Genomic DNA, 22,810 nt, shown 5'->3' on the forward strand with positions numbered 1-22,810 from the left:
AGAGGGAGGAAGGAGGAAGGAGGAGAGGTACCTGGGCGGGTGCGGCCGGTCACCGGAGGGGTCGAGGTTGGCGGTGGGGGTGGATTCCGACGGGGGTCGGGGCGGCGGCGGCAGGGGACAGAGGGGGCGGCGGCGGCAACGGCGGCGTATGGTTGGGGCGGAGGGGGCAAATTAGGTCGAGTGGGCCGGGAGGAAGGGAGGGAGGGGAACGGGTGGAGTGAGGGGGAAGCTTACTAATGGCGCACCGTGTGGTAGTGCGCCATTACTAGTTCTAACTAGTAATGGCGCACTTCGACATGATGCGCCATTAGTATGTATGGAAAATGGAAAAAAATTTAATACTAGTGGTGCACCCTTTTTCTTGTGCGCCATTCGTGTCTTCCACACTAATGGCGCATCACCAACAGGTCCGCCATTAGTATATAGTAGTGGCGCACTACTTCCATGGTCCGCCATTAGTATCAATCCTATCTATAACCCTTTTCCTAGTAGTGAACTCGCCATGAAGACTGGAAACAAATCTCAATCTCCTTTTGTGCAGTTCCACCAAAATTAAGCAAAGTCACCGGTGTGACATTCAAGTTGAACTGCACAAAACACTCTTAAAACATAAGTGTTTCGAGTAGCAAAGCAAAATGTCGCAATAGCAACAAGTTTGTAGGACCTTGAAGTAAGTCTAGAGGGGGTGATTAGACTACTTGACCAATTAAAAACTTAGCTTTTTCCCAATTTTAGAGTTTGGCAGATTTTAGCTATCTTAGAACAAGTCAAGCAATCATCACACAATTCAAGCAAGCATGCAAAGAGTATATAGGTAGCGGAAATTAAAGCATGCAACTTGCAAGAAAGTAAAGGGAAGGGTTTGCAGGATTCAAACGCAATTGGAGACACTGATGTTTTTAGCATGGTTCCGATAGGAGGTGCTATCGTACATCCACGTTGATGGAGACTTCAACCCACGAAGGGTAACGGTTGCGTGAGTCCATGGAGGGCTCCACCCACGAAGGGTCCACGAAGAAGCAACCTTGTCTATCCCACCATGGCTGTCGCCCACGAAGGACTTGCCTCACTAGCGGTAGATCTTCACGAAGTAGGCGATCTCCTTGCCCTTACCAACTCCTTGGTTCAAGTCCCTAATCTTGTCGGAGGCTCCCAAGTGACACCTAGCCAATCTAGGAGACACCACTCTCCAAAAAGTAACAAATGGTGCGTTGATGATGAACTCCTTGCTCTTGTGCTTCAAATGATAGTCTCCCCAACACTCAACTCTCTATCATAGGTTTTGGATCTGGTGGAAAGAAGATTTGGGTGGAAAGCAACTTGGGGAAGGCTAGAGATCAAGATTCATATGGTAGGAATGGAATATCTTGGCCTCAACACATGAGTAGGTGGTTCTCTCTCAGAAATGGTAAGTTGGAAGTGTAGGTTTGTTCTGATGGCTCTCTCCACGAATGAAGAGGAGGTGGAGGGGTATATATAGCCTCCACACAAAATCTAACCGTTACACACATTTACCAAACTCGGTGGGACCGAATCATCAAACTCGGTCGGACCGATTTAGTAAACCTAGTGACCGTTAGGATTTTCGATGGGACCGAAATGCAACTCGGTAAGACCAATATGGTTAGGGTTAGGGCATAACATAATCTCGGTAAGACCAATTACACAAACTCGATGAGACCGATTTTGGTAATAAGCTTTCCAGAGAGTTGGTCAGGTAAACTCGGTGGGACCGATTTGCTCTTTTCGGTCAGACCAAAACGTTAAAAAGGGAAACAGAGAGTTTACATTGCAATCTCGGTGGGACCGATCGCTCACTTCGGTTACACCAAAATGTTACGAAGGGAGAGAGATTACAATCCCATCTCGGTGAGACCGAGATCCCTATTGGTAGGACCGATTTGCCTAGGGTTTGTGGCAGTGGCTATGAAATTAGAACTCCATGGGGCTGGATTGGAAGAATTGTTGTGACCGATTTTGGCTTTAGGTTTAGGTCATTTGTGGATGTGAGAAAGTAGTTGAGGGTTTTTGGAGCATATCACCAAGCACATGAAGCAAGAGGCTCATTAAGCAACACCTCATCCCTCCTTGATAGTATTGGCTTTTCCTATAGACTCAATGTGATCTTGGATCACTAAAATGTAAAATGAAGAGTCTTGAGCTTTTGAGCTTGAGCCAATCCTTTGTCATTAGTATTTTGAGGGATCCACTTTCATCATCCATGCCATGCCATTCATTAAGCTTTCCTGAAATAATAGTCTTGGAATAGCATTAGCTCAATGAGCTATATGTTGTTTTGAATTACCAAAACCACCTAGGGATAGTTGCACTTTCAAAGTTGAATCGATACCCCTGTTTTAACAGAGGCAAAAAAGGAAACAATTACTTGCTGATAAAGGAGAAACAAACGGTGACAGAAAGAAGCATCTAACTTATCTTGGATGGAAAACAAAGTAGGATAGTAGCATTTCTAAAACGGTTGCATTGATTCATATTAACAGAGACATTCTCTTGAAACAACATTCGTTAAAAATGTATTTTACTTTTAACAGTGGCATTGCTTCAATTTTCCGGCGGCATTCTTAGATTCACAACAGCAAAATAGCTGTATGGGACATGCCAGCACCATGTGCGTCCACACATATAAATGGGTGATGCAGAGTATGTAGCCGATGCAACCATGAGGCGCAACCATGAGCATCGATAGGTCATCGTGGTGATGCATCATCCATTTGGCATCAATTTTGGGTGAGGCACCTATGAAGTTCGACAAATCCTCACTGTAGTCTGTTTCTTCTTTGTAATCAAGCTCAAGGAAGGAAGAACCACGTGGCAGAGGACAGTGAGGCGGAACAACAATGGCCATCCAATTTTGTGCAGTTCCACTAAAATTCAGGTAGACATGCCCGGGTTACATACATTTATACATTTTACTGGGTGATCTATACATGCTGCAGTACAGTGCGGAGATAACAAAAGCAACACTCTCTCTCGAAGCCTATGATCTATACATTTTTCTCCCCCTTTGGCAACAAGTTACCAAAAAGTTCATAAAAATGCATAGTGCTAGATCGACTCTCAGGCTTGATGTTCAGGTGGTGGTGTCCGGAGAACTCCAAGAATGAAGGCTTCAGATGAAGTAGAGGGAGCTGGAGGAGTTGGTGCTGGAGCTGGTTGCACTGGAGCTGTAGGAGCTGTAGCTGGTGCAGATGATGTGGCTCTGGTGTCTGGCACAGGCACTGCAGCTGACTTCTAAGCTCTAGGCACTCTGGCAAACAAATTAGTGGTAGTCTTGCCCTTCCTCTCCTGCATGTCATCCTGTAGCTGCTCCACAACTGACTGAATCTCAGTTACTTTGACATCTAGATCATAGAATTTTTGTTCCATGATTCTTTCCAAGCTCTGCTGATTTTGAGTGAGGGTGGCCAATCCCTTCTCAATCCTCAGTGTTGATGCTATTAAGTAACCAAGCTGCTCCTGCTTGTTCTTCAGAAAGTACTCAGATGCCTCCTCTTGAGTTGGCATCTTGGCAGCCTTCTCTTTCCTTGCCTTCTCCTTCTTCTCCTTGAGCTTGTACTGATGATGGTTCATTCTCATTCATGACAACCTGATTGTCCTCAAAATCTGGATAAAGAGGAAAATGTTCCTTATCCAATAGATATTTTCCTGTGCCCATCTTTGAGTTAATCAACTCCTGAATCTAAGGGGCATATCCACAGCTTCTCTTTTGATATGCTGCTATCCTCTTAATGGTCTCAACCAGAAGGCTCATGACCTTGAATTTCTATGGCACATCAAACAAATGCAACATGTTGATGGCATGCCCTCTAATCATGTTGTGGTCACCAGACTTAGGCAACAGAGTGTGCCTTAGGATGCAGTTGATTGTTGGCAGCCCTGATAGAAGAAAGTGGACTCACCCAAACTTATGTGTCTCAATGGCTTTGTCTGGGATCTCCTTGTACATGTGTGCCATGGAATTGTGGTCCATCTTCTTCTTCGCATAGACATCCAAGTCATCTTCACTCTCCTTTGGGGCATTGATCAGTTTTGCCCACTCCTCAATGGTTGATTGGTACCTTGTAGCTTCAGACATCTAAATTATCCTCCCATCTGGATAGAAGTGTGATGTGGAGTAGAATTGCATAATGAGTTCATCATTCCAGTTGGTGAGCTTTTGCCCAACAAAATCTGCAACTCCACAAGCAACAAACTGTCTTGCACTCCAGGATAGTGTTCTTCATTTTCTTTCATGTAGGTCCAGTCGACCCACCTCATATCACACACAATGGGCTTCTTGTCCAACAAAATTGTCTCATAGAAGTCCTGCTGTTCCTTTGTATGGAACCTGTAATCAACATCAGTCCTTCTCCTTGTGGCATATGGATCTGTCATCCTCCATAGCCTCAACCCTGAGTCTCTTCTGATGTTCATGTCCTCAGCCACAGGATGGGCATCATTATGGTCTGGTATCTCGGGCTTGAGCTTCCTCAGGACTTGTCCTTCTTCATCTTCCTCATAAGCAACTTCAGGCACTAGGGCCTTGTTCTTCTCAGCAGCTGGAATACTCCTGGTATTCCTCTTTGGTGCAAGCTTGGGCTTGGGGGCAGCTTTGGGTGCTTCCTTGGGCTTTGATGTTGCAGCCCCTGACTTAATTGCATCACCCATAAGCTTTTGTGCCTTGGGTGCTGGTGCAACAACCTCTTATTCCTTTTCCATCATGGAAGGTTGCCCAACAACTCTGGCTATGGTCTTTTTGACCCTTTCTTTCCTTTTCTTTCCTTTTGTAGCAGGCTCTTGGGGATCATGCTTCTCAGGCACTTGAGTAGATCATCTGACCTTCAGCATAGGTGTCCTCTTGGCAGGAACCTTCCTATTGAGTCCAGGTTTAGTGGTCTTGGCTGAGCCATACTCCTTCTTGAGCACTACCTTCTTGGAAGTAGCCTCATCCTCTTCTTCTCTATAATCCTCATCCTCAGAATCTGACGTTCTCTTCTTCCTTGTCCTGGTGGCAGCTTTAGGCAGGTTGCTTGGGGTGCTCCTGCTGCCTTCATCTGAAGTGCTAGAGGGACTAGTGCCCTCACTCATGTGCATTTGCTCTTCTGACCTGTTCTGACTATCACTTTGGTCTGACATGCTGCAAATCACTGACTGCTGACCCTGTGAAGAGTTATAGTGAGATAGAGTGGATGAGCATCACAAAATGTAGAGATTTTTGCAAAAGAATGATTCAAAAATTCAGTTTTAGTTTTCCACAGAAAGCATTTCGGATCAACCGATTTTCAAACTCGGTGATACCGAAGCAGTTTTGGAACCTAAACTGATGAACTCGGTTGGACCGAGTCACAATTCTGTGGCACCAAGACTGCTAGGGTTTCACAAAGTCCTAAAATCAGTCTCACCGATTAGCAATTCTCGGTCAGACAGAGAGTTACTAGTGCAATGCATTAGCCAAATCGGTGGGACCGAGTTTTTCAACTCGGTGGGTCCGAGATGGTTTCGGCGGAAACCTAACCCTAAATTTTCCAATCTCATCTAATCTAAGGATTGCATTGACTGGATAGGAGTGTTTCAATCGTGGCAAGAATCATTAAGAACACAATGTGCTAGGAATCGGATGAGGATAGCACTGTGATCGAGTTCATACCCTAACTTTGCGATGAACTCGCTACGGCGGCAACGGCGGGGGTGAAATCCGTTGACGGCGGCGGAGACCAGCGACAGGAGGCGGCTGGTGACGAGGAGACGATCCGGAGACCCTGATGGCAGAGCGAGCTATTGCGCGGGCGAAGAGGTTCGGAGAAATTTCCAAATTTTTGCCCGTGACTATATATAGCCCGACCCTATTGGTGTGACCGAGTGGAACAACTCGGTGGCACCGAGATGCATAACTATGTACAGTTACAGCAACTCGGTGTGACCGAAAAGTTCAAATCGGATGCACCGAGATTGAAAACCTAGATTGACTTAGTGATCTCGGTGGGACCGAAATGGAGGAATCGGTCAGACTGAGAATCACAAAGAAGTTTTGGAAGTTTAAGTCTATGACGAATCGGGGACTCCGAGTGCTCCTCACACAGAGTGGTTCGAATCTGACTTCATCAAATTTTGTGATGTAGCATGAATAGAGTTTGAGACGAGAAAAGCATAGATAGCTAGAGAAGGTTCTTAGGCATTCTTGTCCATCCACTTGGCAAAAAGAAAAAAGAACCAAACAATCAAAACAACAAGTAGATGTCCTCGAATGAGTAAAATATGCACCAACAAGCTCACACAATAAGATGGCAAATGAAATATGTGGCAAAACATGCACAACCAATTCTAGCATCTATCAAAACAATTGGCGATGACTAGGTCATCTATATATGAGTATATTGACTTAGGAGTCAAATGAAAACATTTGATCATAGGTCATACTCATCGTTTAAGCTTAAGTGGGGTTACCACTTTTACATAATGCATTGATGTGTTCACACCATTAGAGTTGCTTTGACTCAATTCTTAGAGTTAAGCTCCCCCAAGATGTGAGATCCCCTTTTAGAGGGATGAACTAACCTTGGGTTTTGTCGATGATGACTTCATGTATGTGTTGAAGATGTGGATGCTCAAGATTGATGTAGATCATTTGGAGCAATCCTTTGGAGTGAGTTGCACTATCAACATACCTACATGGCTTAGTCCCACAAGGAACAAACAAGAATATCCATAGACATAGAGTGATGCACACACAAGATAATGTCCATGAAATCATTAGGTTACCTTGTCCCTTGCCTTACCAGCATGAGGGTTTGTGACTCCTTGAACTAGTGCAAGATGTGGAAGTTGATTGCACTTGTTGTTGCTAAAAAGATATGAGTGAAGAATGTTGGCGGAGTCACCCTCAAGAACTCTCTAGTTCTTCTTCTTTGGGATCCACATCATCTTGATGGGAATCCTTGGAGTTGTAGTTGTACTTGATGAAGTAGAACTTGACGTAGTCTTGGGAACCCACTTGACCGAGACCTTAGGTGCTTCTTCAAATGCATCAATCTCTTCTTGAAGCTTGTCCTTGCCTTTGTTCTTGTGGTCTTGTGGTGGAAGATCATCTTGTGCTTGTGTTCCTTTGAAGGAAGTAGCATCATACTTCTCTTGTTGAGGAACAAACTTCGTCTTGGGGTATTGATCTTCTTCCCACTCAACTCCATTGGCATTGAACTTTCGTTCAAAACCAACACCTTGATTTTTCCGGTGCCTTCCTTGCTTGCGTACAATTTCCTCGAATTGCTTACTCCCGGCAAGGCTCTTGTACACACCTTTCTCTATAATTCCCTTCAATAAGCTATTTTCTTGCTCAAGTGTAACTTGGCTAAGAGAATCATTAGTGGAATCAAGAGAACTACTAGAAGCAACAATATTGGATTTGACATTATTATTGTTACTACTAGAGGAAGTATCTTTCTTATACTTGTTACTAGACTTGACTTGAGGCATGTAAGTAGATAAGAGTAAACGCTTTGCAATGTAAGAAGAACTTTTCTTGTGGAGATCATCATTGATTGCTTTTAAGAACTCATGCTCTTGCTCAAGATTGAGCTTTTCAAAGCATAACTTCTCATGAGCCCTTAAAAGTTCTCGATGATCTTCGAAGATAGTTTCATGAGCCAACTTAAGAGTTTTTAGTTCTTTAGTTAGAAGCTCAATCTTCTCCCTATCATTGTCATTCGTTTTATCTTGATTAGCATGTTTAATTGATGTTTCATCGTAGTATTCATCACTAGAGTTTTCAACAAGTAAATCATCATCCACAAGCAAGTCATCTTCATCACTATTGAAATCAACATACTCGGGATGTGTTACCTTTGGACCTTTGGCCATGAAGCATCTTCCAATTCCTTCCTTTGGTGAATCAAATATGTCGTTGGAGTTGGTTGACACAAGTGCTATACCGGCAACACCTTCATCTTGAGTATATTCGGAGTCAGAGTGATAGCTTCTCTCAGAGTGATTGTCGGAGTCGGAACCGCATACCCATTCACCAACATGAGCTTGATGTCTTCGTTTTGTGTAGCTCCTTGATGACTTGTCCTTCCTTTCTGAATCCTTGCTTCTCCGTGAGGGTCTTCATTCATAATGATCATCTCTACTCCTCCTCTCTCTTGGTGGTGATTCTTCTCTTTTGCCTCTTCTTTTTGGAGAATCTTCTCTTCTTTTGTAGGGTGTCGTACACTCATTGGAATAGTTTCCGGGTCTCCCACAATTGTAGCAATTTCGCTCTTGACTAGAAGATCTTTTGTCATTGTAAGACCTTGACTTGGAGCTTCTTTCTTTGCTTCTACTCTTGTAAAATTTGTTGAAGTTCTTCACCATTAAGCTCAATTCTTCATTGAAGGTTTGTTTCTCACTTGATGATGTGGGGGCTTCACATGAGGCTTTGTAAGCACCACTTGACTTGTTGTGAAGTTCCTCCTTATCCTTAAGTGACATCTCATGAGCAACAATTCTTCCAATGACTTCCGTTGGCTTGAGATCTTTGTAGTTTGGCATCATTTGGATCAATGTGCACACGGTATCATACTTTCCATTCAATGCTCTTAGGATCTTCTTGATGATGAATCTGTCGATCAGCTCTTCACTCCCAAAGCCGGCAATCTCATTTGTGATAAGTGCAAGTCTAGAGTACATTTCAGCGACACCTTCACCATCCTTCATTTTGAACTTGTCAAGCTGAATTTGGAGCACATCCAACTTGGATTCCTTGACGGAGTCGGTACCTTCATGCATATCCATCAAAGTATCCCAAATTTCCTTTGCATTCTCAAGACGGCTGATTTTGTTGAATTCTTCGGGGCACAATCCGTTGAAGATGATATCACAAACTTGAGCATTGTACTGCAGCATCTTCAATTCTTCCGCATTAGCTTCACGGTTCGGCTCTCTCCCATCAAAGAATTCACCTTGCAAGCCAATACAAATAATTGCCCAAACGGCGGGGTTATGTCCGAGAATATGCATTTTCATCTTATGCTTCCAACTAGCAAAATTAGTACCATCAAAGTAAGGACCTCTATGGTGATAATTTCCCTCACTAGACGCCATACTCTCCTAGGTTGTGAAACCAAGGCTATGACCACCAAAAGCTATGGAAATCAAAGCAAATGGAGACCAAAGCTCTGATACCACTTGTAGGACCTAGAAGTAAGTCTAGAGGGGGGGTGATTAGACTACTTGACCAATTAAAAACTTAGCCTTTTCCCAATTTTAGAGTTTGGCAGATTTTAGCTATCTTAGGACAAGTCAAGCAATCATCACACAATTCAAGCAAGCATGCAAAGAGTATATAGGCAACGGAAATTAAAGCATGCAACTTGCAAGAAAGTAAAGGGAAGGGTTTGGAGGATTCAAACGCAATTGGAGACACGGAAGTTTTTGGCGTGGTTCCGATAGGTGGTGCTATCGTACATCGACGTTGATGGAGACTTCAACCCACGAAGGGTAACGGTTGCGTGAGTCCATGGAGGGCTCCACCCACGAAGGGTCCACGAAGAAGCAACCTTGTCTATCCCACCATGGCCATCGCCCACGAAGTACTTGCCTCACTAGCGGTAAATCTTCATGAAGTAGGCGATCTCCTTGCCCTTACAAACTCCTTGGTTCAACTCCACAATCTTGTCGGAGGCTCCCAAGTGACACCTAGCCAATCTAGGAGACACCACTCTCCAAAAAGTAACAAATGGTGCGTTGATGATGAACTCCTTGCTCTTGTGCTTCAAATGATAGTCTCCCCAACACTCAACTCTCTCTCATAGGTTTTGGATCTGGTGGAAAGAAGATTTGAGTGGAAAGCAACTTGGGGAAGGCTAGAGATCAAGATTCATATGGTAGGAATGGAATATCTTGGCCTCAACACATGAGTAGGTGGTTCTCTCTCAAAAATGGTAAGTTGGAAGTGTAGGTTTGTTCTGATGGCTCTCTCCACGAATGAAGAGGAGGTGGAGGGGTATATATAGCCTCCACACAAAATCTAACCGTTACACACAATTTACCAAACTCGGTGGGACCGAATCATCACACTTGGTTGGACCGATTTAGTAAACCTAGTGACCGTTAGGATTTTCGGTGGGACCGAAATGCAACTCGGTAAGACCAATATGGTTAGGGTTAGGGCATAACATAATCTCGGTAAGACCAATTACACAAACTCGGTGAGACCGATTTTGGTAATAAGCTTTCCAGAGAGTTGGTCAGGTAAACTCGGTGGGACCGATTTGCTCTTTTCGGTGAGACCGAAATGTTACAAAAGGGAATCAGAGAGTTTACATTGCAATCTCGGTGGGACCGATCGCTCACTTCGGTTACACCGAAAGGTTACGAAGGGAAACAGAGAGATTACAATCCCATCTCAGTGAGACCGAGATCCCTATCGGTAGGGCCGATTTGCCTAGGGTTTGTGGCAGTGGCTATGACATTAGAACTCGGTGGCACCGGATTGGAAGAATCGGTGTGACCGATTTTGGATTTAGGTTTAGGTCATTTGTGGATGTGAGAAAGTAGTTGAGGGTTTTTGGAGCATATCACCAAGCACATGAAGAAAGAGGCTCATTAAGCAACACCTCATCCCTCCTTGATAGTATTGGCTTTTCCTATAGACTCAATGTGATCTTGGATCACTAAAATGTAAAATGAAGAGTCTTGAGCTTTTGAGCTTGAGCCAATCCTTTGTCATTAGTATTTTGAGGGATCCACTTTCATCATCCATGCCATGCCATTCATTAAGCTTTCCTGAAATAATAGTCTTGGAATAGCATTAGCTCAATGAGCTGTATGTTGTTATGAATTACCAAAACCACCTAGGGATAGTTGCACTTTCAAAGTTGAATCGATACCCCTGTTTTAACAGAGGCAAAAAAGGAAACAATTACTTGCTGATAAAGGAGAAACAAACGGTGACAGAAAGAAGCATCTAACTTATCTTGGATGGAAAACAAAGTAGGATAGTAGCATTTCTAAAACGGTTGCATTGATTCATATTAACAAAGACATTCTCTTGAAACAACATTCGTTAAAAAATGTAATTTACTTTTAACAGTGGCATTGCTTCAATTTTCCGGCGGCATTCTTAGATTCACAACAGCAAAATAGCTGTATGGGACATGCCAGCACCATGTGCGTCCACACGTATAAATGGGTGATGCAGAGTATGTAGCCAAGCAGCATATATGCGTTGGTCCCATATTTGTTCTCTTTGAACCTTTTTCCTATCTGAGGATAGCAAATCTAGTCCTGCACAAACTACCTGACCCCCCGGTTTCTTTCCCTTTTCAACAAAGAGATCGGTTCCTTACAGATGTGTGTACTGGGTTACCCCCTTTTTCCCTTTTTGACCTACAAAGCGGCTGGATAGCCAGTCTATACTACTTTACGCCCCTCCTTTCCTCATTGAACAACGTCCTAGATTCTTGCTCCAGCCCACCACACCCTTCTTTCCTCTTTGAACCAAGACCTAGATTCGACTACAGATTGAAAAAGATCCACATGCAGCTAGAGCAACGACGGTTTCAAAGAAACTTATACCTTAGGGTCGTCGGGATGTGGCAAGGCGTGCGACGGGAGGCCGGATCTGCCCACACTATGTACGGCAGCGAGGAAGAAGGGGTCGGTGTCCCTCCCGCACAGGCGCTGGGTGAAAGAGAACAGCGCAGCCGGCAGTGCCTCCCTCGCCGAAGGCGATAGAGTGAACGCTGCACCTCCTTCCCTTCCCGGTGCGACGGGATATGGACGCCTCCTTCACCAGCTATGAGGGGGGAGAGAGACAAGAGGCCAACGCAGACTTGTATAGATCTGCTGAGGAGAGAGTGAGAGACTATGAATATAGCAAACCCTAGCAAATGAACGTTGAGCCTCCAGCGTGTAACATATATGTAGTGCGGCGAGCGTGTGGAGAGTGTAAACCCTAGCGAACAAGCGCTGAGGCTCCCGCTTATATATATACTACTGTAGTACGGACTGAGCTCCGGTGCCTTCACTGCACCTGCTTTTGGCTGTATGACAGGTGAGCCAGCCACATTTTGGGCCCACCTGTCATAAACCCAAAGGCAGGTGCACTAAGTCAATGAAGTTGCGTCCATGTAGTACTCTCATGTATACGACTAATATATAGTGGAGTGGTTTTCTTATTCTCTCCATAACAATCATTTTAAATTGTGTAAGTACGAAATGAAACTCTTTATTTAATGTAAAGTGAAGAAAACTAGTACTACTTCTGATGAACTAACGATCCACGCCCACGCATCCTGGTCGCACTTCCTGTCCTTCACATGTGGTACACTACCCTCCCTTAAGTGAACAACCACACATGCGCCAAATTATCGGAAACGTGTGAGAGTGTGTACAAATAAATAATTTTATGTAGCGACCTGACCCGAATGGATCACGTCTACTGTGCTACGGTGTCATCCCTAGATCAGTAATGCTGACACCACACAGTACATCGAGGTTTTATAGCAGAGTTGCAATCACACACTTGTTACATCGATGGCTGAAAAAGAACTTATTACAATAAATATGGCTTAAGGCCATCTAATAACGATAACAGCGGAAGGCTTGGAAGATAAGTGAGTCCATCAACTCCATCGGCATCACTGAGTATAGAACCACGACCTAAATTCCTTACTCGTCGTCTGAAAAGTCTGCAACATGAAAGTTGCAGCCCGAAAACGGGTCAGCACATGGAATATGCTGGCAATGTAACACATAGCGGGTAATGAAACAATAAGCCTATACTACATGCATATTTGGCTGGTGGTAAGGCTCTACAGTTACAGTTTTGCGAAAAGCAAATTTTTCCCTACATCAAAGGAATAATTTTGTTTAACTATCATGGTGGTTGTTAAACATTGAGAATGGTTGACAGCATCCTCAATCCCAATTAAAAGTACTCATTAAAAACCCAATAGCTTTTATTAGAGGTAACATGTTGAGATTCACAATGATATTCAAGTACTAGATACTCAAAACGTCCATAACCGGGGACACGGCTAATCATGATTAGTTTGTTACTCTGCAGAGGTTTGCGCACTTTTCCCCACATGACTCGATCGCCTCCGTTTGTTTTCTCGCACTGCATGGTGTTTGAGAAATGGATGACCGAGACATAGTCTTTCAGAAGCACTAGCACCTTACATGTGGGGTAGACCGGTACACCTACATCCCCTACATCTGCTAGTCCACCCCGTAAGAGTTCGCACAACTTAGTCAACTATGCTAGAGCCCATAGTAGCATGTGGCTGCACACGGAAGTTTCTAGCATGAATTATCTTATGATCCCTTTGAGCCTGGGTGGCTGTCCAAAAAAAACAGGCAAGTCCTGATAGACATCAGGTGCCTCAATCCACCCAGATGTGTGTTTAGGTTGCCACCTTAGATAAGCCATTAATTAACAATCTCACATCTGTCATGGATATTCACTAACCCAATCCACGTCTACTAGCATAGCATAGCATAATAAGCAAACGTAGAAGTAACTCCCAAGGTTTCATAAGTAACAGGTAATAGGTACTACCTCATCTACTTCCCATCCCACAATTTAATTAGATCCTAACAATGCAAGTGTTTGAGGGTTTGATCTAATGCAATAAAACTGGGTAGTAGGAAAGATATGATCAAGTGTTACTTGCCTTGCTGATGATCCGCGTGACCTAGAGATTCGAAGTAACAAGCGGCGCACTCCGGGTGATCTAACGCAGACAAACAACAAGCATACAATAAGTACTCATCTAATGCACAGGGAAATCTCGAATAAAAGATCTAACCAGAGAGTTCAACTTAAGAACCCTGGTTGCAAAAAGAATCGAATCAAATAAAGCATCGAAAGACAAACGACGAAAGAAAACAACTCGGTTCTAGCAAGTTGAAACTAGGTCAAATTTTTACAGTAACAAAACTTAGTTTAAGTTGGTTAGTCGGAACGGCGGTTTCGATGCGAAACTCCAGGCATTTGAATCACCTGATTCCGATAAACGAGCAAGAAGATAGACTAGAAAGAAGATCGGATCTGAAATCACGATCGGAAGAATCGCGGAATAAATCCGACGAGAAAAGAGAACGACGAACGGTTAAACGAACGGACGTTCATTCACCTAGAAGAATCCGGTGATCACGTTCGTTAGGACGAACGGTCCGGGGAACGGTCCAAAGGCAACTAAATCGGAAAAGAAAACAAATCCGATCTAGGGTTTCGGAGAAGAAAAACCGAACGAAAAACCGATCTGGAAAACCGGAACGATTTAGAGAAGAAAAGAATCGGAACGATTAGAAGAAAACGATCCGAGAAAAAGAATAGATGACGTGGCGCGGGGCTAGTACCTCGAAGAGCGAGGGGCTCCGACGGCGGCGTAAGGCGGCGGCGGCGTGTGGGGCGCGGCGGCGTTGGGTGGCGCGGTGGTGAGGGGTGGCACGGTGAGGGTGGCGGCGCGGTGGGGGTGCGGAGGAGAGGAGAGGTGTTGGTTTGATGGTTTAGAGGGGGGGGGTGCTTGGGTATTTATATTGGGGAGGGGAGGGTTTTTGCTTGGGGTAGGGGACAAGAAATAGATTAGGATTAGGAAACAAAAGAGGGAAAAGATCTAGAAAAAAAACGAAAGTAGATGAATCCTACTAGGAATCCACGAAGGATGGCGGCTCCCTGGCGCCTTGCGCCTGGTGCGGCTCCTCCCTGGGCGTGGCGCGCGGTGGCCTTGGCCTTGGCCGGCCGGCGGCTAGCAGCTTGGGCCTTTGGCCCAAGGCGCTGCAGTTTTTTTTTTAAACGGTCTCGCGCGCAGAGAAACAAAATAGAAAAAATCTAAACGAACTCCAAAATTAATAAAGTAAACTTTCCCCGACTCCTAAAATGAGTCGAACAAAAATGAACTTTACTCGGGGCCTAAATGCAATTTTTTTTTAAAAACACGCATTTTTCCCTAAGACAAATAAAACGCAAATAAAACTCCGGCAAAAACCAAAATGGATTTATTTATTAAATCTTCATTTTTTTCCTAAATTTGGGAAAGTCATATTATTCCCTCTCTCATTATTGTTGACACTGGAAAATAATTGAAGATAAAATAAATAAATCAAATGATCCTCTTTTTCAAAATTTGAGAGAACTCAAATATGAGAATAACGAAATCTCCAACTCTCTCCGAGGGTCCTTGAGTTGCGTGAAATTTTCTAGGATCGGAAAATGCGAGAAAAATATGATATGCATGATGACCTAATGTATAACATTCCAAATTGAAAATTTGGGATGTTACAAACCTACCCCCTTAAGATGAATCTCGCCCTCGAGATTCGGGTTGGCTAGAAAATAGGTGAGGGTGGTCCTTGAGCAAAACTTCCTCTCTCTCCCAGGTGGCTTCATCCTCAGTGTGGTGGCTCCACTGAACTTTACAAAACTTGATAACTTTGCTGCGGGTAACTCTACTGGCATAATCGAGAATCTTAACAGGTTTTTCCTCATATGTCAAGTCATCCTTCAACTGAATTGCTTCCAGTGGCACTGTGTCTCTTAACGGTACCTCTGCTATCTCTGGGTGGCATTTCTTCAACTGAGAAACATGGAATACATCATGAACTCCTGACAGTCCTTCTGGCAATTCCAACTTATAAGCAACTTCTCCCATACGTTGCAAAATCTCATACGGTCCAACGAAACGGGGTGCTAACTTTCCTTTAACTCCAAAACGCTTAACTCCTCGAAGCGGGGATACTCTGAGATATACTCTGTCTCCAACTTCATAATCAATCGCTTTGCGCTTTGAATCGGCATAGCTCTTCTGTCTGGACTGGGCTACCTTGAGCCTGTCTCGAATCAACTTAACCTTCTGTTCAGACTCCTTAATCAAATCTGGTCCAAAGAATTGACGGTCTCCAACTTCGTTCCATGATAACGGTGTCCTGCACCTTCTTCCATACAGAGCCTCGAAAGGTGCCATCTTCAAGCTGATTTGGTAACTGTTGTTGTAGGAAAATTCTGCATACGACAAATTATCATCCCAGCTAGATCCATAATCTAGTGCACAAGCTCTCAGCATATCTTCCAAAATCTGATTGACTCTCTCAGTCCGTCCATCGGTCTGTGGGTGGAAAGCTGTACTGAATTCCAATCTAGTTCCCAATGTCTCGTGCAACTGGTTCCAAAATTTCGAGGTAAACTGGGTTCCTCTATCTGATACGATGCTCCTCGGAACTCCGTGTAGACACACAATTCTGGTCATGTATATCTTTGCCAACTTAGCACTGCTATAGGTAGTCTTGACTGGAATGAAATGAGCTACCTTTGTTAAACGGTCGACTATAACCCAAATCGAGTCATATCCTGAACGGGTCTTTGGCAAACCTGTGATGAAATCCATGCCTAGTTTATCCCACTTCCATTCAGGTATCGGCAACGGTTGTAACAATCCTGCTGGCTTCTGATGTTCTGCCTTTACTCTCTGACATACATCGCAAATAGCTACATACTCCGCAATATCCTTCTTCATTCCGGTCCACCAGAAAGTGTTCTTCAAATCCAAATACATCTTGGTATTTCCTGGGTGAATCGAATAGGGTGAATCATGGGCTTCTTGTAAAATCAACTTCCTGATTTCTGGGTTATTGGGCACATAAACACAGTCTTCAAACCATAGGGTATCGTGTTCATCCTCACGAAATCCTTTAGACTTTCCTTTGCCCATTTTCTCCTTTATAGAGGCAACTTCCTTATCTGCCTTTTGGGCTTCTCTGATTTTGTCCATCAGTGTCGACTGAATCTCCAATGTTGCTACATAGCCTCTCGGAACTATTTCCAAACATAGCTCTCGAAGGTCCTCGGCTAACTCATTGGGTATTCCTCCCATCATTAGGGTATTGACGTGGCTCTTACGGCTCAATGCTTCTGCTACGACATTAGCTTTTCCGGGGTGATAATGCAATCTCATATCATAATCCTTGATAAGTTCTAACCATCTCCTTTGTCTGAGATTCAATTCCTTCTGTGTGAAGATGTACTTCAGACTCTTGTGATCCGTATATACTTCACAATGATTTCCAATGAGAAAATGTCTCCATGTCTTCAGGGCATGCACAACGGCTGCTAACTCCAAATCATGAGTGGCATAATTCAACTCATGGGGCTTAAGTTGTCGTGAAGCATATGAAACAACTCTTCCTTCCTGCATAAGCACTGCTCCAAGTCCTCGACGTGAAGCGTCGCAATACACCTCATAATCCTTAGTCTGATCTGGCAATATCAAAACTGGTGAGGTAACCAATCTTTTCTTCAACTCCTGAAAACTTGCCTCACAGTCCTCGGTCCATATGAATTTGTTATCCTTCTTCAACAATTCAGTCATAGGCTTAGCAATCCTTGAGAAATTCTCAATGAATCTTCGGTAGTATCCTGCGAGTCCAAGAAAACTCCGAATCTCTCCAACTGGCGTTGGTGCTTCCCAATTAGTTACGGTCTCAACCTTTGTGGGGTCAACTGCTATTCCTTCTCCGGATATAACATGTCCAAGAAATCCAACTTCCTTTAGCCAAAACTCACATTTGCTGAACTTGGCGTATAACTGATGTTCTCTTAGCTTCTCCAAAACCAATCGCAAGTGTTCCTTGTGTTCCTCTTCATTCTTCGAGAAAATCAAAATGTCATCTATGAACACCACGACGAACTTATCCAAAAACTCCATAAACACTTTGTTCATCAGGTTCATGAAATAGGCAGGTGCGTTAGTCAATCCAAATGACATAACGGTATACTCGTACAGTCCATATCTCGTGGTAAATGCAGTCTTGGGTATGTCTTGCTCCCGAATCTTCAACTGATGGTACCCTGATCGCAAATCGATCTTGGAAAACACTTTGGCTCCTTGCAAACGATCAAACAGATCATTTATCAGTGGTAGTGGGTACTTGTTCTTGATTGTTACCGCATTCAATTCACGATAATCAACAACCATTCTCAAAGATCCATCCTTCTTCTCTACTAACAAAACGGGTGATCCCCAAGGTGAAGAACTTGGGCGAATGTAACCTTTATCCAATAACTCCTTAATCTGATTCTTGATTTCTGCCAAATCTTGTGCTGGCATCCGGTACGGTCGCTTCGATATTTGGCCTGTACCAGGCAATAACTCAATCAAAAACTCAATGTCTCTATCCGGTGGCATGCCTGGTAATTCCTCAGGAAATACATCAGGAAAATCCTTTACCACTGGTACTTCCTCCTGCACAACTCCTGATAAGCAATTCACTTGTGTCCTGTTTGGCACATGCCGGGATACATACTTGATCCTTCTTCCTTCTGGTGTGGTAAGCAAAATTGTCTTACTGGCGCAATCGATGTTTCCTCCGTACATCAACAGCCAATCCATACCAAGAATCACATCCAGACCTTGGGATTCCAGAATAATTAAATCCGTTGGGAATACATGCCTTCCTATACTCAATGGTACTTGAAAACATCCTTGTCTGACCATGTATTCTGCTCCTGGCGAGCTTACTAGCATAGGTGTTTTAAGAATCCTAGTGGGCAGGCTATACTTTTCCACAAATCCCCTTGATATGTATGAATGCGATGCACCAGTATCAAAAAGAACGAGTGCAGTAAATGACTTAACCAAAAACTTACCGATTACTGCATCGGGCTGATCTTCAATCTCCTCCACATTAACGTGGTTCACCTGTCCCCTATTGAAAGGGTTGGGCTTCTTTCCAGAGCTTCCATTGCCATTTCCATTCTGGCCTTCTGGACAGTCATTTGCATAATGTCCGGTCTTCGAACACTTGAAACAGGTGACTTGACTCAGGTCTCTCTTGGTTGGGGTTGATGGGGTTGTTCGGTTCTGGCCGTTGCTTCCTCCATTCCCATTACCATTCTTGTGGCCATTATGGTTGTGCGAGCTACCTCCTCCATGGGTGTGCTGAAACTTAAATCCCGGTTTAGGGGTAAAACGGGGCTTCTGCTGGGCTCCAGAGTTATACTTCCCCTGTCCATACTTCCTCTTACGGTTCTCAATTTGCTGCTGCTTTCCTTCAATCATAAGGGCTCGGTCTACTAACTCCTGGTAGTTATTGAAATTTGCTACCATCAACTGCATGCTTAGTTCATCATTCAGTCCTTCCAGAAACTTCTCCTGCTTAGCTACATCCGTAGCAACGTCATCTGGGGCATAACGGGCTAGCTTACTAAACTCCTCCACATACTGGCCAACAGTCCTTCCTCCTTGGCGTAAGTTGCGAAACTCACGCTTCTTTATGGCCATAGCTCCTGCTGAAACATGGGCAGTGCGGAAAGCTTGCTGAAATTGATCCCATGTGACAGTGTCTACCGGGTAAGTGGCTGTGAAATTCTCCCACCATGCAGCTGCGGGTCCTTCAAGCTGATGTGCTGCAAACTTCACTCTTTCTCCATCTGTGCATCCTGCAGTGGTCAACTCCCTTCCTATCTTGCGGAGCCAATCATCTGCTACAATCGGCTCGGTGCTACTGGAGTACACCGGCGGATTTAGTCTAAGGAAATGAGTCAAATGATCCGCAGGTGGTGGTGGTGGGTTGTTGTTGTTGTTGCCCTGGTTCTGCACCAATGTTTGAATCAGGGTGTTCTGCTGCTGAATCAGTTGGGTGATCTCTGGCGGGAAAACGAATCCAGGGTCGCGTCTCGGAGGCATCTGATGGGTTTAGAAAAGAAGAGAAATTTAGAATAGAATGAGGTCTAAGGGGAATCACTACCCAAATGCACATGAGCAAATACACACAAAATCACTCCATTCAATCAAACAAGGCTTACAACGATCTAACTATCGCAAGAGCGTGTACTATAATGTTTACATGGGGGGAAATACTACTAATATGTGGTGGTCATCTAGAAATTTGAACCGGTGGAAGATTCCATGATGTCTGCTCCAGCTTTGTCTTCAAAATCGGGTTCACTTGGATCCGAATCGGTGTCGTCGATGATGATGTAGTTGTCTGGACATGCGACGTACTTGTCGTCCTCCTGGGATGCTAACTTCTTCTTGAGTTCTTCGATCTCCTGCTTAAGATCGCAATTGTGCCTTGCTAGAGCTACGATCTCGTCCATGTAGTCCTTGCGTGTAGACTTTAGTTCTCCTTCTAGCTCGATGATCCTTGCCTTCGCATTCTTCAACTCTACCATATCATTGCACATCTGGTTCTCCTGGCGTCGAATGTGCTGGTTTAACTCCTGGATAAAAGCTGCAATGGATCTATCCTTCTTGGTGCTGACTAACTCCCATTGTTCATCGCGGCATCCGCAAATCTGGTAGATGGTGTCCTTGAGGTCTTTTTGATAAACTTCTCCAATGCGTCCCATGGTGATATGAGCTGCCATGCTCTTTCCCAGACTCCAAGTTGGTGCACTGAAAACACTATCTATGGGCTTCGTGATTGGTGCGAATGTTCTTCCCGGAACGTGAGCGTGAATCTTCCAGCGCTCCTCTTCAGGCAGAGTGGCGTTGAAAGTCCCGGTGAAACTTGGTAGTCCAATGTTCAGGTACTTGGTAACTTCCTTCAAGTGAAATCCAAATGGTGTGCCTTCATCCGGTTGGGTGTACTTAATCTTCGCGTCCTTCATCCTAAAGGGTAGAATAGATGAGGAGTTAGAAAATGAGAGGAGAGTAGTGATCTATGGCTTTAACTTAGTGGTCGTGTCCTACAGTCAGCGTGTGCTCTGATACCATCTCTGTAGCGACCTGACCCGAATGGATCACGTCTACTGTGCTACGGTGTCATCCCTGGATCAGTAATGCTGACACCACACAGTACATCGAGGTTTTATAGAAGAGTTGCAGTCACACACTTATTACATCGATGGCTGAAAAAGAACTTATTACAATAAATATGGCTTAAGGCCATCTAATAACGATAACAGCGGAAGGCTTGGAAGATAAGTGAGTCCATCAACTCCATCGGCATCACTGAGTATAGAACCACGACCTAAATTCCTTACTCGTCGTCTGAAAAGTCTGCAACATGAAAGTTGCAGCCCGAAAACGGGTCAGCACATGAAATATGCTGGCAATGTAACACATAGCGGGTAATGAAACAATAAGCCTATACTACATGCATATTTGGCTGGTGGTAAGGCTCTACGGTTACAGTTTTGCGAAAAGCAAATTTTTCCCTACATCAAAGGAATAATTTTGTTTAACTATCATGGTGGTTGTTAAACATTGAGAATGGTTGACAGCATCCTCAATCCCAATTAAAAGTACTCATTAAAAACCCAATAGCTTTTATTAGAGGTAACATGTTGAGATTCACAATGATATTCAAGTACTAGATACTCAAAACGTCCATAACCGGGGACACGGCTAATCATGATTAGTTTGTTACTCTGCAGAGGTTTGCGCACTTTTCCCCACATGACTCGATCGCCTCCGTTTGTTTTCTCGCACTGCATGGTGTTTGAGAAACGGATGACCGAGACATAGTCTTTCAGAAGCACTAGCACCTTACATGTGGGGTAGACCGGTACACCTACATCCCCTACATCTGCTAGTCCACCCCGTAAGAGTTCGCACAACTTAGTCAACTATGCTAGAGCCCATAGTAGCATGTGGCTGCACACGGAAGTTTCTAGCATGAATTATCTTATGATCCCTTTGAGCCTGGGTGGCTGTCCAAAAAAAAACAGGCAAGTCCTGATAGACATCAGGTGCCTCAATCCACCCAGATGTGTGTTTAGGTTGCCACCTTAGATAAGCCATTAATTAACAATCTCACATCTGTCATGGATATTCACTCACCCAATCCACGTCTACTAGCATAGCATAGCATAATAAGCAAACGTAGAAGTAACTCCCAAGGTTTCATAAGTAACAGGTAATAGGTACTACCTCATCTACTTCCCATCCCACAATTTAATTAGATCCTAACAATGCAAGTGTTTGAGGGTTTGATCTAATGCAATAAAACTGGGTAGTAGGAAAGATATGATCAAGTGTTACTTGCCTTGCTGATGATCCGCGTGACCTAGAGATTCGAAGTAACAAGCGGCGCACTCCGGGTGATCTAACACAGACAAACAACAAGCATACAATAAGTACTCATCTAATGCACAGGGAAATCTCGAATAAAAGATCTAACCAGAGAGTTCAACTTAAGAACCCTGGTTGCAAAAAGAATCGAATCAAATAAAGCATCGAAAGACAAACGACGAAAGAAAACAACTCGGTTCTAGCAAGTTGAAACTAGGTCAAATTTTTACAGTAACAAAACTTAGTTTAAGTTGGTTAGTCGGAACGGCGGTTTCGAGGCGAAACTCCAGGCATTTGAATCACCTGATTCCGATAAATGAGCAAGAAGATAGACTAGAAAGAAGATCGGATCTGAAATCACGATCGGAAGAATCGCGGAATAAATCCGACGAGAAAAGAGAACGACGAACGGTTAAACGAACGGACGTTCATTCACCTAGAAGAATCCGGTGATCACGTTCGTTAGGACGAACGGTCCGGGGAACGGTCCAAAGGCAACTAAATCGGAAAAGAAAACAAATCCGATCTAGGGTTTTGGAGAAGAAAAACCGAACGAAAAACCGATCTGGAAAACCGGAACGATTTAGAGAAGAAAAGAATCGGAACGATTAGAAGAAAACGATCCGAGAAAAAGAATAGATGACGCGGCGCGGGGCTAGTACCTCGAAGAGCGAGGGGCTCCGACGGCGGCGTAAGGCGGCGGCGGCGTGTGGGGCGCGGCGGCGTTGGGTGGCGCGGTGGTGAGGGGTGGCGCGGTGAGGGTGGCGGCGCGGTGGGGGTGCGGAGGAGAGGAGAGGTGTTGGTTTGATGGTTTAGAG

The sequence above is a fragment of the Triticum aestivum genome, chromosome 6B (genome assembly GCF_018294505.1).
Source record: "Triticum aestivum cultivar Chinese Spring chromosome 6B, IWGSC CS RefSeq v2.1, whole genome shotgun sequence".
NCBI classification, from domain to species: domain Eukaryota; kingdom Viridiplantae; phylum Streptophyta; class Magnoliopsida; order Poales; family Poaceae; genus Triticum; species Triticum aestivum.